Raw genomic sequence first — 15324 nt, forward strand, 5'->3', positions numbered from 1 at the left:
CTTGGTTTAATAGGTAATTGTCTCACTTTAGACTGCATCAAAGGATACACATTATTGATAGCAGTCTTGGAATATTAAGAAAAAGGGATTGATTCTAAAACAGGATAAATTATATCGTCTACATTCTCTAAATCAGAACCCCGAATAAACAAGTATTTAGACAGAGATGGACAGACAGATAATGTAGGAGAGAGTAAACTAAAGACTCCTCTGAATACCTTTGTGTCACAGTAGTTCTAGATGCTGCTACAGACAATTCAAAAAATAATGCTAGTGAAAATATTACAGATCAAAATTTATGAAATGTCAGAATTGTCCTTAAAAATTTATAGCATTAAATGGTTTTACTTTTAGATATGAATGAAAATAAATGAACTAGGCATTTAACTCAGGAAGCTGGGAGAAACTTAAGATGGTAAATATGGAGAGATGGAAAAAGAGCCCATATAAAATGTTTCAGTATACAATTGAAATTGACTATTATAATACGGAGTAGATTAAAATAATTTAGACAGTGCTGATGTATACTACTAAAAATCATGGTCTTAATGAAATGTATAATTTTCAAGAAAAATAAAAAATATTAAAATAGATTAAAGCAGTTGTAGAATAATTCAAATAGACTAATAACTATAGCTGTTAATTTAATGTGATTCCAATAAAAAAATCTCAAGAGTATTTTTTAACAGTGTGCAGAGAAATGTGACCAACTGACTTTTTAAAGTTCATTGGTAGAGTGAATGATTCAGAGGTATAATAATACGAGGTCATTTAGCCAATAAGTTATTAAAGTGTATTCTAAGACTACTGTAAAAAAAAGAGTACAATGAAAATTTAAAAACCACTGAAAGGTGGTTAAGAGTTTATCCTGTGGTAAAGGTGGTCATGCAGATCAGTTGTGAAAGGGAAGATTAAGTAAATGGTGGTGTGATAGCGAGGAAACCATTTGCAGGAAATTTAGCTTTCTGTTTTATCTCTTACTGTAAGAGTCCAGATCAACTAGATAATGATTTAAATAAAAATAGAACTCTGGAAATTAAGAAAGAAGCCTATATATAAGAATGCACCATAAGCAAAATTTTAAACCCAATTTGGGAAAAGTCTAGTAAATATGATAGGTAAATAGCTTAATTGCTTCAAAATAAAAAAAACTTTATATCAATTTCATCTTTTTGATGAAAGCTCCAAATGGGGTAAAATAAAATGGATGAAGAACACTTTTAAAAAGGTGAAAATTCAAATGACCAGATCACATATGAAATAATACTCAACTTCCCAAATAATAAAAGCAAAACATGAAGTAATGTGAGCTACCAAAAAAATCACCTAGTAGATATAGCTAAAGATGTTTCAAAATGGGAAAGACTCTTACTTATTGTATGCGTGTGCATTTGATTGTACCTTTTGAGGGCAGGGTGAGGGAGTGGGTAGGAGGGAAAAGGAGGAGAGAGAGAAAGTTGATAGTCTTCCAGAAAGATACTTGGCAATATATATGTATGACAAATGCTAAAAATGTGTGATTTTGTCGTTATACACATAGGGATTTATTACAAGAATTGATTCAAAGTACTATGTGAAGATTATATGCCAGTATTATTTATATAAGCAAAACTTCTGGAAAAATAAATATGCCCAATCATAATAGAATAACTACAGAAACTGTGGTACGGCTATAGGTTGTATTATTTTACTATCCCTAAAAATAATGTTTAAAGTTGAAATTGAATTGAAAAAAATGGTAACAATATAATCTAAGTGAAGCCAGAAACAATTATTTTATATCTCTGCATTTTTATAATTGTTGATTTTGCTTTAGAATTTTTGTATAACCTTAGTACAATTAGCAATATACCAATATAATATTATTATGTGAGGTAACTTGTTTAAATTTCAGCAGTTTTGCCACTAATGTTCTTTTATAGCAAAAGAAAAAAATTTCGTTGTCTGGTACTAAGGTATAATCACTTGTTGCATTTAGTTGTCATGTTTCTTTAATGTCCTCTAAATTGTTATAGGTCCTCAGTCTTGCATTTTTGAAGAGTATCAACTATTTATTTTGTAGAATGTCCCTCAGTTTGAGTTTGATGTTTCCTCGGACTAGATTCAGATTATCCATTTTTTTTCAAGAATACTACAGATGTGATACTGTGTCCTTCTTTGTTAGTCATTTCTGGACACATGCTATCTGCAATATCATATTGGTGATGTTAACTCTGATCACTTAAGGTGATGCCTGCCAGATTTCTCCACTGTAAAGTTACCATTTTCTTTCTTTTGAACATTTGTCGGTAAATCTTACTTGAAATAATTATTAATATGGTTGTTGCGCAAATGATTCTTATTTTTTTTTGAGGAAGATTAGCCCTGAGCTAACATCCACCCCCGGTCTTCCTCTTTTTGCTGAGGAAGATTGGCCCTGAGCTAATATCTGTGCACATCTTCCTCTGTTTTATATGTGGCATGCCTACCACAGCACAGCTTGATAAGTGGCGTGTAGCTCCGTGCCCAGTATCCAAACCAGGGAACCCTGGGCGACCGAACCATAGTGTGCCATCTTACTGCTATGCCACTGGGCTGGCCCCCCAAATGATAATTTTTTAATTCCTTATTTCTTCCACATTTATTAGTTAGCATTTCTACTGTAAGGAAGACCTTTCCCTCCTCTTTGTTTGTTTATATCATTAGGGAATCATGGATTCTTAATTTATTCTGTTAGTCATTTTGAAAGTCAAATTGTCCCATATTTGACTATTCGGAACTCCTTCAAGCTGATTTCTATATGTTCTTTTGATATGTTCTATCATTCTTTAAGTACTTTCTTACATTCTTAGACAAGATATTCCAGCATCACCTTATACTTATCTTGCCTCAGTCCTGGAATCAGCCATGTATCCAAGAAGCCCTGTTTTCTTTTAATGGAGAATAGTATTTAAAAACCAAGATTTGGGTTTTAAGTGTGTGCTCATTGTTCCTAGAGTGTCATTGCCTGTAGCCCTATTCAGTGGACAGAGCTAGGAAACATACGTATAATATGCATATTTAAGATGCCTTAATTACATATTAATCACCTTAAGTGTTTGATTAATGAAAAGACTCACAGGAATCAAACAATTTACACTTCTGGAACAGCTTGATCACATTCAATGGATACAATACAGGCAAGCTGAAGAAGGATGCTTATTGAAAGGGGTATGGACAGTTCAAGAAACAGTCTTCTTTGTCCTTCTACCACCAGGTCACAGAGGAATTGTTTTGTCTCCAGGTTTAGAACCACTACTGGCTTGCATCTCAAACACCTCAGTAATAGGAAATCTAGAGTTGACTTGTGGTCAGGATCTCTTATTTTAAGCTAGTCACATAGGCATTGCATTCCACTTATGTGACAAGCCTTTACAGCCTCCACAATAACCAGGTACAGTTTATAAATTCAACTATTATTACTAAACATTGCTGACAGACTGATAGGTTCTGCTTCAAAACAACTCGCTGACCTGCGGTTACACAATATCATTTACCTTTAGTTAATACATTCCATAGTGTAGGCAAGAGTCAATAGCTCTGGAGATAACCATGTGGGCAATCCGGACTAGCTGAGATTAGTCCATGCTGTTCAGTGTATCATACATAATATTTATATAATCACATATATTTATGACATGTCTATATATATTTCTGTATCTTCATAAAAGCTGTGAGTTCATACTGATGATCTCCAATTAAAGATCACCATCACAGGATTCATTCCAGCTTTTTTTTTCTTTTTTTCCTTTTTCTCCCCAAAGCCCCCTGGTACATAGTTGTATATTTTTAGTTGTGGGTCCTTCTAGTTGTGGCATGTGGGACGCTGCCTCAGCATGGCTTGATGAATGGTGCCATGTCTGCGCCCAGGATCCGAACCGGTGAAACCCTGGGCTGCCGCAGCGGAGTGCGCAAACGTAACCACTCTGACACGGGGCTGGCCCCTCATTCTAACTTTTCACCTTTCCATATTTGTTGTTTTCTTTTCTGACAGAAACTTAGCTTTTTTTTTTTTTTGAGGAAGATTAGCCCTGAACTAATATCTGCTGCCAATCCTTCTCTTTTTGCTGAGGAAGACTGGCCCTGAGCTAACATCTGTGCCAGTCTTCCTGTACTTGATATGTGGGATGCCTACCACAGCATGGCCTGCCAAGCAATGCCATGTCCGCACCCAGGATCCGAACCCAAGAACCCTGGGGTGCCGAAGCGGAATGTGCGCACTTAACTGCTGTGCCACTGGGCTGGCCCACTAGCTTTCTTTATTAAAATGCATTTTATTTATCATCATAGTCTTAGAATATATATATGTAAAGTGGTATGGGAATTGCTAACAAAACAAATCTAACTGGAGGTGAATATTTATTTAAATTCTTTTTGTATTTAGCCTGAGAGACTATGTAGTGAAAATGTGTTAAGAGGTTACTTGGATTTAATTGATAATTTTCCTTTACTATTAATTATGATATTTCTTTGAAATATAGTTAAGTTCATTTGCTTCTGTTTGTGTTCCACCCATCCGCATCCATATACATCGTTTTTTTGAATATAAAAATATTAACCTATTCTAAAGTTATACAAAAGTCATATTCAATAAATACCACCCATCCAGCCCTTTAACCAATTCCCGTACCCCCATCTTTTTCCACCACATTCCTACTTACTCCTGTAGATAACCAGTTTCATTAGTTTAGGTTTACAGATATACATGCATCTTCACTTATTTTTCCTTTTTTATATAAAGGGTAGCTTTTTAGTGATTCTCTTCTGCAATTTGCTTTTTTTGTTTGTTTGTTTAACAATTTATCGTGAAAACAAATCCATAGAGAAGTTATAGAAATCCTCCTCATTATTTTTTACAGTTGCCTAGGCGTCCTTTATGTGGTTGTGCTGTAATTTATTTAATCAGTTTGTTACATAAAGGCAGTTAGATAGTTTCTGTTATTTTGAAATTACAAACAGTGCTGCAGTGATTAATTTAGGCATATATATTTTCATATTATTGGAGGTGTATTTTCAGTATAAATTCCTGGCAGTGGTATTGCTGAGTTAAAGGTATAGATGGATGGATAGATGGATGGATGGATGGACAGACAGACAGACATTGATATTCCCAAATCCTCTCCTTTTCCCAAGTGTTGTACCAATTGGTGTTTTCACCAGTATATGAATGTGCTTGTTTTCCTAGAGCCTTTCTCTTAGTCTCTCTAATAGAATGAGTTGCACTTAAAAATTTTTGTCAATCTGTTAGGTGAGAAAAGAATCTCAGAATGGTTTTGTGTTTCTGTAATTATGAGTGAGATTCAACATCTTTTCAAATGATTACTGGTGTATTAATATACTTATTAGTGAATTATATCTGCATATTTCTGGCTTTTTTTTATATGAGGTTTTTGATCTGTGTTGTTCAATTTTTAAGGTGTTTCTGTATATTAGGAATATTAGGCCTTTATTGGTCATCTCTGTTGCCTGTATCTTTTTCGAGTTTGGTTTTTTTTAATTATTCAAAAGTTTTTTATTTTTACTTAGTTAAAGTTTTACTACATCTGGGTTTTGAGTCTCAGTTCAAATGTCTGCTTATAAGTAGGATGTAGGGAAATTTACCATGCTTTCTTAAAATACTTGTATTTCATCTTTTACATTTGCATTCCTATTCTTTTTGGAGTTTATTGTTGTGTATGTTTTCAAGTGTGGATCTAATTTTACCTTCATCCAAATGGCTAGTCCCTCCTTAAAAAGTCTATCTTTGATTGAGTGCCTTGATGTAGGCTTTTCATATCAAAAATTCTGTATATATATGAATTTATTTCTGGATTTTCTCTTCTATCTGCTGGTGTATTTGTCTCTTCGTGTATCATCACTATCACTTCTTTTTATTTATAGAGGCTTTGTGGTATGTTTTAATGTTTGATAAGGCTCATTCCCCAAGCCCCCAATTTTTCTTTTTCAGGGTTTTGCAGAACATCCCTTCCTGTCTACTTTTTTCACATGAGCTTTAGTATCAACTTATCTAGCTCCATAAAAAAGCTTCCTGGTGTTTTTATTGGGACTGCCTTTAACTTAAAAAGTACTTTAGGGGGAATTGATATATTTATGATACTGACTGAGTTTAGGTTTTGCTCATTTCTTCATAAGTTTATTCCTAGGTATCTTTTAGAGTTGTAAAAATTAATAAAATCTTTAAGACAGTTGTTGAGTCACATGCAGTTATGAGAAATAATACAGAGAGATCCCATGTACCTTTTACCCGCTTACCCCAGTGGCAACATATTAACAATATTGAGCTTTCCAGGCTGTGAATATGGTATATCTTTCCATTTATTTTGCTCTTGTAAAAATTTCTCCTGGCAGCGTTTATAGTTTTTAATATAAAGGTCTTGCATGCCTTTTGGTAAATTAATTTCTAATTCTTTTTTGATGCTATTATTGATACAGTTTTTGTTTTCTACTTTGTCTGTTGCAAATATGTAAACAATTGATTTTTGTATATTAACCTTGTTTCTTGTCAGCTTGCTGAGTTTACTTATTCATTATAGTAGTTTTGTAGATTTCTCAGGAATTTCTATGCAAAAATCATGTGATCTGCAAATAAACATTTTTACCTATTTTTTTTCTAATTTCTATATATCCTCTTCTCCTTTCTCCCTTTTCTCCTCTTTTTCCCCATGCTCCCCCTTCCTCCTCCCTCCTTTCTCCCCTTCCCTTCCCCTTTCCTCCTTACTCTTCAACTAATACAATATCAGCTCTACATTTTGGTGGATGCCCTTTATCAGGTTGAGGACATTTCCTTCTAATCCTAATTTGTTGAGAATTTTTCACATGAACGGATGTTGAATTTTGTCAGATGTTTTTTCTACATCTTTTGAAGTTATTATATAGTTACTCTCCTTTACTCTGCCCATTTGGTGAATTGCATTAATTTTCTAATAAGAAAGCAACCTTCCGTTCTTGGACTAATCTCCATTTGGTCATGATGAGTTGTTCTTTTTATGTGTTAGATTTTATTAACTAATATTTTCTTGTGGGTATTTGTGTTCATGAATGCTCTTATTCCCCACCCCCATTCCCCTAAAGTCTTTGTTTGGTTTGGGTATTAGGGTTATGCTGGTCTCATAAGCAAGTTGGGGAATGTTTTCTGTTTCCTAAGAGTTTCTGTAAGGTCGATGTTATTTATTCCTTGAAGGATTCCCAAGTAAAACTATATGGGTCTGGATTTTTCTTTGTGGGAAAGCATTATAGAAGGAATTTGTTTTCTGTATTAGGCAGATATTGACATTCTCAATTTCAACTGTTGGCAAATTTGTTAAGTTTTCTTTTTCAAGGAAGTTGTCCATCATCTTTGTTATGGAAATTTTGTTCATATTTTCTGTTTAATGTCTCTAGGATCTGTTAGTGATATCTCTTCTTCCATTCCTGATATTGATTTATTTTTCTTTTTTCTTCAGCATTCTAAGGGTTTATCAGTTCCTTTCTCTTTTTAATAAATTTTCTTTGAAAGTTTTTTTGTTTTTTTGTTTTACATTTTGTTTTCCCTTTATTATTTCATTTTACTTAGACTTAGCATATATTGTGCTCTCTTTAGCTAGAACCTTAGGTTGTTTATTTCAGATCTTTTCTAATATAAGCACTTAAAGCTATAATGTTCCCTTCTAAGCACTGCTTTAGTTGCAGCCCATGAATTTTGGAGGTTTTCTTTTCATCCTCCTTGAATTAGAAATATTATCTAATTTTTCACATTTATTTGTTCTTTGACTCATGGATTCTTTATAAATGTGTTTTAAGATATCCAAATGTTTGGGTTTATCCTGGATATCTTAGTGATTTCCAATTAAATTGAGCTGTGGTCAGAAAACACACATTTTAATCTTGTTAAATTTATTGAAATTCGTTTAAATTGCTATGGTTTGTGTTTGTGAACATACTGTGTACATCGAAAAATAATGTTTAATTTTCAGTTGTTTGGTTTATTGTTACATACATATGTATGAATTAGGTCAGAGGGATAGGTAGTTTGTTCATCATCTGTTTACTGTAGTACTATTAATTTCTGACAGGACATTAAAATTTATAATCACTGAAGTGTCTTTTTCTTTAATTTTATTACTTTTACTTCATGCATTTTAAAGCTCTGTTTTTAAAGTTAGACACATTTATAATTGTTTTTTGTTGTTGATAAGAGAAACTTTTATCAAATTACCCTCTTTATCTTTGAAAATACTCTTTGTGTTAAAGTCTCTTCTATCTGGTATTAATATAGCCACTCTAGCTTTCTTATTTTATTTGCACAGTATATCTTTTTCCCATCTTAACGTTTATTTTAATTGTGGTTTACACTTAAAGTGTATTTCATTATATATGATTTTTTTTAATCCTTCTGATAATCTCTGCCTTTTAATTGTAATGTTTAATCCATGGACATTTAGTGTACTTATTGATATATTTGTACTTGTCTCTTATTTTATTATTTGTTTTCTTTCTGTCCCTTTTGTTTCTTTGTTCTCATGATCTCCTTATTTGCCTTCTTTTGTATTATTTGAATATGTTTTATAATTAAAATTTAATTTTACCTATTGACTTTTTAGCTATACTTCTTTGCATTATTTTTCAAACTATTCTCTTGGTTACAATTTATGTCCTTAACTTGTCCCAGCCTACTTACAGTTCATTTGCATCTCTTCACGTAAAGTGTAGAATCCCTGAGGTTTGTACGTCCAATTACTTCCCACCCCTTGTATCCTTTATGCTCCAGGTTTTATATGTATTATATCTATGTAAAATGTAAATCCTAGAAGATAAGATATTTACTTTAATCAGTCATATGTGTTTTAAAGAAATTAAGATTAAAAAATAGTTCTTTTTATTTATCCGAATACTTGCCATTTCCCCTTCTATTATTTCTTCCTGAAGATTCATAGTTTCCTCTGGCGTCCTATGAGGGAAGCAGCTAATTTAGCTTGTGAATTAAGCAATCACACAAGTACTCTTTCTTACATTCTACTTTGGTACGTAAGTAAAGTGCTTTATGCATACTTTCCATTTCATAACAGAATAGTAAAAAGGTGTATACATAAGGGTCAAGATTTAATAAAACTTATTTTAATGGCTTTATTAAGAGTATCTTTAATCATGAGAAATAGAAAATTTGAGGAGACTGATTACTAGTTAGGAGATTGAATCAGTAACCAAGTATCGCCCAAAAAACATAAGTTCAGGACCAGACAGCTTCACTGGTGAATTCTACCAGATATTTAAAGAACAATTAGTATGAATCCTTCTCGAATCAAGAGTACCAACTCTTCCAAAAAATAAAAGAGGAGGGAGCATTGTTCTAAATTCATTTTATGAGGCCAGTGTTACCCCGATAGCAAGACCAGACAAGGACACCAGAAGAAAAAAATTAATAGGCCAATATCTGATGAATGTGGATGCAAAAATCCTCAACAAAATATTAGCAAGCTGAATTCAACAGTGCATTAAAAGGATCATACCTGATAATCAAGTGGCATTTATTCCAGGGAAGCAGGGATGGTTCAGCATTCGCAAATCCATCAATATGATATATACCACATTAACACAATGAAGGATAAGAATCATATGATCATCTCAGTAGATGTAGAAAAAGTGTTTGACAAAATTCAACATCCACTTACGATAAAAATTTTCAGTGAAGTGGTTATAGAGGGAACATACCTCAATATAATAAAGGCCATATGTGCCAGGCCCACAGCTAACATTATACTCAACAATGAAAAGCTGAAAGCTTTTCCTCTAAGATAAGAAAAAAGACAAGGATGCCTGCTCTCTCCACTTTTATTCAACATAATATTGTAAGTCCTAGCCGGAGCAGTTAGGCAAGAAAGAAATAAAGGGCATCCAAACTGGAAAGAAAGACGTAAAACACTCACTATTTGCAGATGACATGATAATACATATAGAATACTCTAATGACTCCACCAGAAAATTGTTAGAACTAATAAACAAATTGAGGAAATTTGCAGGATACAAAATATAGAAAAATCTGTTGCATTTCTATAGCAGTAATAAGTATCAGAGAAATTAAGAAAATCTCATTTACAGTTGCATCAAAAAGAACAAAATAACTAGGGATAAATTTAATCAAGGAGGTGAAAGATATACACTGAAAACTATGACATTGTTGAAAGAAATTGAAGATGACAGACAAATGGAAAGATATTCTGTGGTCATGAATTGGAAGAATTAATATTGTTAAAATGTTCATACTACTAAAAGCAATCCTACCAGAATTCCAGTGGTATTTCTCACAGAAATAGAACAATCCTAAAATTTGTATGGACCACAAAAGAGCCCAAATAGTCAAAGCAATCTTGAGAAAGAAGAACAAAGCTAGAGGCATCATGCTCCCTGATTTCAAACTATATTACGAAGTGATAGTAATCAAGACAGCATGGTATTAGCATAAAAACAGACACACAGATCAATGGAACAGAATAGATAGCCCAGATTTAAACCCACACACATATACCGTCAATTAAAAAGGAGCCAAGAATATACAACAGAGAAAGGATAGTCTATTCAGTAAGTAGTGTTGGGAAAACTGGACAGCCACATGCAAAAGAATGAAAATAGACCCACTATCTTACATCGTACACAGAAACTAACTCAAAATGGATTAAAGAACTTAAGACTTGAAACCTTGCACATGCCACAACTAGAAGGACCTGCAACTAAGATATACAACTATGTACGGGGGGGTTTGGGGAGATAAAGCAGGAGAAAAAAAAAAAAAAAGACCTGAAACCTTAAAACTCCTAGAAGAAAACAGAGGTGGTAAACTTCTCATCTGTCTTGGTGATGATTTTTTGAATTTGACACTAAAAGCAAAGGGTGTTTGACACTAAAAGCAAAAATAAACAAGTGGGGCTGCATCAAACTAAAAAGCTTCTGCAAAGCAAAGGACCATCAACAAAATGAAAAGGCAGCCTATTAAATGGGAGAAAATTTTTGCAAATCATGTATGTGATAAGGGGTTGATATCCAAAATACATGATAAACTCATGTAACTTAATAGCAAAAAAAAAAAATAATCAGTTCAGGGGCTGGGCTGGTGGTGCAGTGGTTAAGTTCATGTGCTCCGCTTCAGCATCCCGGGGTTTGCCAGTTTGCATCCTGGGTGCGAACTGGTGCACCGCTTATCAAGCCATGCTGTGACAGACGTGCCACATATAAAATAGAGGAAGGTGGGCAGAGATGTTAGCTCGGGGCCACTTTTCCTCAGCAAAAAGAGGAGGATTGGTGGCGGATCTTAGCTCAGGGCTAATATTACTTCCTTAAAAGATAAAAAGTAACCAGTGCAATTAAAAAATGGGCAAAGGCTCTGAATAGACATTTTTCCAAAGAAGACATACAAGCGGCCTACAGTTACATGAAAAGAAACTCAACATTACTAATCATCAGGGAAATGCAAATCAAAACCAAAATGAGATATCACCTCATACCTGTCAGAATGGCTATTAACAAAAAGACAGGAGATAAGTGTTGGTGAGGATGTGGAAAAAAGAGAACCCTTGTGCACTGTTGGTGGGAATGTAAATTGGTATGGCCACTATGGAAAACGGTATGTAGGTTCCTCAAAAAATTTAAAATAGAACTGTATGATCCAGCAATTCTACTTCTGGTTATTTGTCCAAAGTGAACAAAAACATTTAACTCAAAAAGATAATACGCACCCCATGTTCATTGCTTCATTATTTACAATAGCCAAGACAGAGGAACAACCTAAGCGTCCACCAATGGATGAATGGATAAAGAAAATGTGAGCTACACACACACATACACAGGAATATTGCTCAGCAGTAAAAAAAAGAAATAAATCTTGGCGTTTGTGGCAACATGGATGGACCATGAGGTCATGAAGCTAAATGAAATAAGTTGGACAGAGAGAGACACATGATCTCACTTATGTGGAATTAAAGAAAAATGAAAAACCAACTCATAGATACAGATTGGTGGTTGCCAGAGGTATGGTGAAGTGGGCAAAATGGATGAAGGCATCAAAATATAAAAACTTTCATTCATAAAATAAATGTCATGGGAATGTAATATACAGCAGAGTGCCTATAGTTAATAATACTTTATTGCACATATGAAAGTTACCAAGAGAGGAGATCTTAAAAGTCTCATCACAAGAAAAAAAATTCTAACTGTGTGGTGACAGATGTTAACTAGAGTTATTTTTGTCCTCATTTAGCAATATATACAAATGTTGAACCATTATGTTGTACACCTAAAACTAAAGTTATATGTCAATCATACCTTCAGTTTAAAAAAAAGTTAAAAAAAAGAGTATCCTTGAGGGAAACTGACTTTTATAAAATGTATGTATGTATTTTTTTATTGTTATTATGAGTCATGGTGAAGAATATAGTGTTTACCAGTGTTGCTGGTGCCATTGCCTTGATTTGTGATGAGGCTAGCAGTTTTATACTGACATTTGCTTTTGTATCACAAGTACGTACATAAACACATTGAAAATAGCGTATAATGTCTTACTATATTTATGAACAAAGGTTTGACCTCACAGATATCCTGAGGGAGCCCTCAGAGACCCCCAAGGGCCTAAAGACCACACTTGGGGGACTGTGCTTTGAGAACCACTGTTCTAAATTATGTAGCTTTCTCTTTTTAAGCCATTCTTTAAATCTGTTTGTTTGAAAATATGCGTGTTTAACAGTTAATTTGTTTTATTATTTTCCACTTGGTCCTTGATCTTATAAAGATTACTTACTGTGTAAATAATAATTAAGTTTTCATTCTTCATTGTTTCACTTACAAAATTAGTTTGAGTAGAAGAGGTGTTTATATGTTGAAAAATTAGCAAATTTTGGTTAACCATTCAGAACACATTCAGCTTCATTTACAGTAGGGCTCTCTTCTTAGTGGAATTCATGGGGAACTTTGCTATGGTAATACTTATTTCTTTCATTGTACAAACATTGATTTCATTCATCTTCTGAAGATCTCATTGGTTTTGCCCATTAGTTTATATGAAGTATGTGAAGTGGAATATTCACTTTTGAGTGCTTCTTTTCTATTTTCACTTTAATTCTGTTTATTGGGAATCGGATTTTTGTTAAATTTATAAAGATTTTTCATAATTTCCAGGCTGACACTAAATGATCTTTCTGGATAATCATCAAGTCTAATTTGCTCTATTGTAGTATGCCTATTAACTTTTTAGCATTATGTGAGAAGTGTTTTACTTTCTCATTGAGCAAATAAGGTATTTATGTGCTTTTGTTTTTGCTGTGGTGAAATTTATCTTTGAGTTTGGTAAGTGCAGCCATTTTTCTTTAGAGTTTATATAGATAAACACAAGGGATGAGCATTTCCTTTTGATTTCTAACTATATTTATATCCTACTTACGGGTTATAGAGCTCATCCTGAGCTTATGTTCAATCTGCTGATTGACCTTGTGTATTATCTGCAACGAGTTTGTATTCTCAAAACATTTATCCCCTCACGGTTAGCATATTTCTCTTCATTGTATTAATGTTGTTTGCGAACTTAATAAACATATATGACAGTGAGGCAAGTGATGCGTGTTTACCAACAATTATGAGACAGCCTAGTTTTGGATGAATTAAAAAGGAATTGCAGTGAATAAATAAATCCAAGAAAAGCTAAGAATAAATATTAGCAAAATAGTTGTGAAGGTGTGTTTGCTGTAAAAACTGGAAGCCAAATCAAATGATGTTTTTGACTACTTCTCATTTGTTTTATGTCATATTCCTGATTTTTATTGTAATCATTCTCATGTTTGACACTATTATGTTTTTTCTGTTTTTCCATTGAGCAGATCACTTTTTAAAAAATCTAGACTCTTCTGCTTAGAATTTATAAAAAATATGTTGGTACATAAAAAGAAACATATTTATGAATATGTAAATTAGAAGCATAATTATAAATTATATATAATGAAAGAAACTTTATGAACCCAGCTCCTATGTTATTTACTAGAACATTAACTGTACTATTCAAGTTACCCACGTGCTCCTAACAAATTCCATCAGCCTGCCTCGTGTCCAGAGGTAATCACTTTTCTAATATTTGTGTTTATCAATGTGTTGACTTTTTAAAATAGTTTTACTGTACATATATGTACCCCTATGTTATTTGGTTTGGCTATATTTGGACTTGATAAAAATGGTATCATAGAACATAGCTTTCTGAGACTTGTTTTTTCAAAGATTCATTCCTGATATCTATGGCTGTAGTTGATTTGTCTTCACTAATTTGTAAAATATTTCATTTTGTTGGTATGCCTCAATTTATCAATTGTCCAATCTATGCCTATTTCTAGGGTTTCTGTTTTTACTGTTAAGGGCATCTTTGTACATGTATCCTGATGCACAGGTGCAAGAGTTTCCCTAGATTTTGTACCTGGGAGAGGAAGTGAGGGTCATTTGGTATACACATCAATGTTTTTTGTGTTTGGAGATAAAATCTCAGTTCTAGTACTTCTTTTGTAGGTATTTGTGCCCAAATAAGTATTGTCCACTTTCTCTTTCCCCTCCTTTGCACCATTATATTTTGTTTAACATCACCTTTCTGAGTCTGGTTTCCTGTATGGTTGTTTGTCTGTTATGTCTTCGGACATAGTCTTACTTTCTGGTGATCCAAGCACTGCTTTAAAATATTATTCTTACCTACCATCTGGTTTTATTTATCTTCTCAGGAGTTCACTTTAGAGTGTTTCATTCATAGTAGTACTTTAATATTTCTTAGTACATTTGCAATTGTGGTATAGTTATTGGTGAATTGGTGTCGTCTCAGGGTCTCATTGTATGTCTTATCTCTGTTTCTGTTTCTCTGCCTAAAGCACAATAGGTAACCATTTGAGGGAGAACTGTCTTATCCTTTCAGTTAACATGGTATAGGTAAAATTATGTATTTAGGATCATAAACTTGTTTTTTATGGGATTTATATGCCAATATATTTCAGGTTTGTTGTCTTAGTCTATAAATATCTGGTTTAATTATTCTGATCTTCTAATGTATATATCAAACTATTTAACCTATATAAAACTGCCCCTTATTTTAATAACTTAAGTACATATTCTGTACAATCAAGCACTATTCCTGTTATACAAACGGTACAAGGCTGCTGTATAGGGATGATGAAAAAGCAATTAGTTTTCTTTTGATAAGTGTTTTCTAACAATTCTGCATATTAAAATTCTCTAAATTTTAGGATGACAGTTATAATGCATTCTATCTTCACTTAATTTGGAGAGTTGAAAGAGACTTTTCATTTCATTCTTGCAAAA

General features: G+C 33.2%; 1 protein-coding gene across 13 annotated transcripts in view; it reads left to right on the top strand.

Annotated features, from left to right (window-relative positions):
- The window catches only part of COP1 (COP1 E3 ubiquitin ligase), a 237358-nt gene that overhangs the window by 91109 nt on the left and 130925 nt on the right, over positions 1-15324 (top strand). The gene's annotated exons all lie outside the window — the stretch shown is intronic.

Source organism: Equus asinus, chromosome 25 (genome assembly GCF_041296235.1).
Source record: "Equus asinus isolate D_3611 breed Donkey chromosome 25, EquAss-T2T_v2, whole genome shotgun sequence".
Lineage (NCBI taxonomy): Eukaryota > Metazoa > Chordata > Mammalia > Perissodactyla > Equidae > Equus > Equus asinus.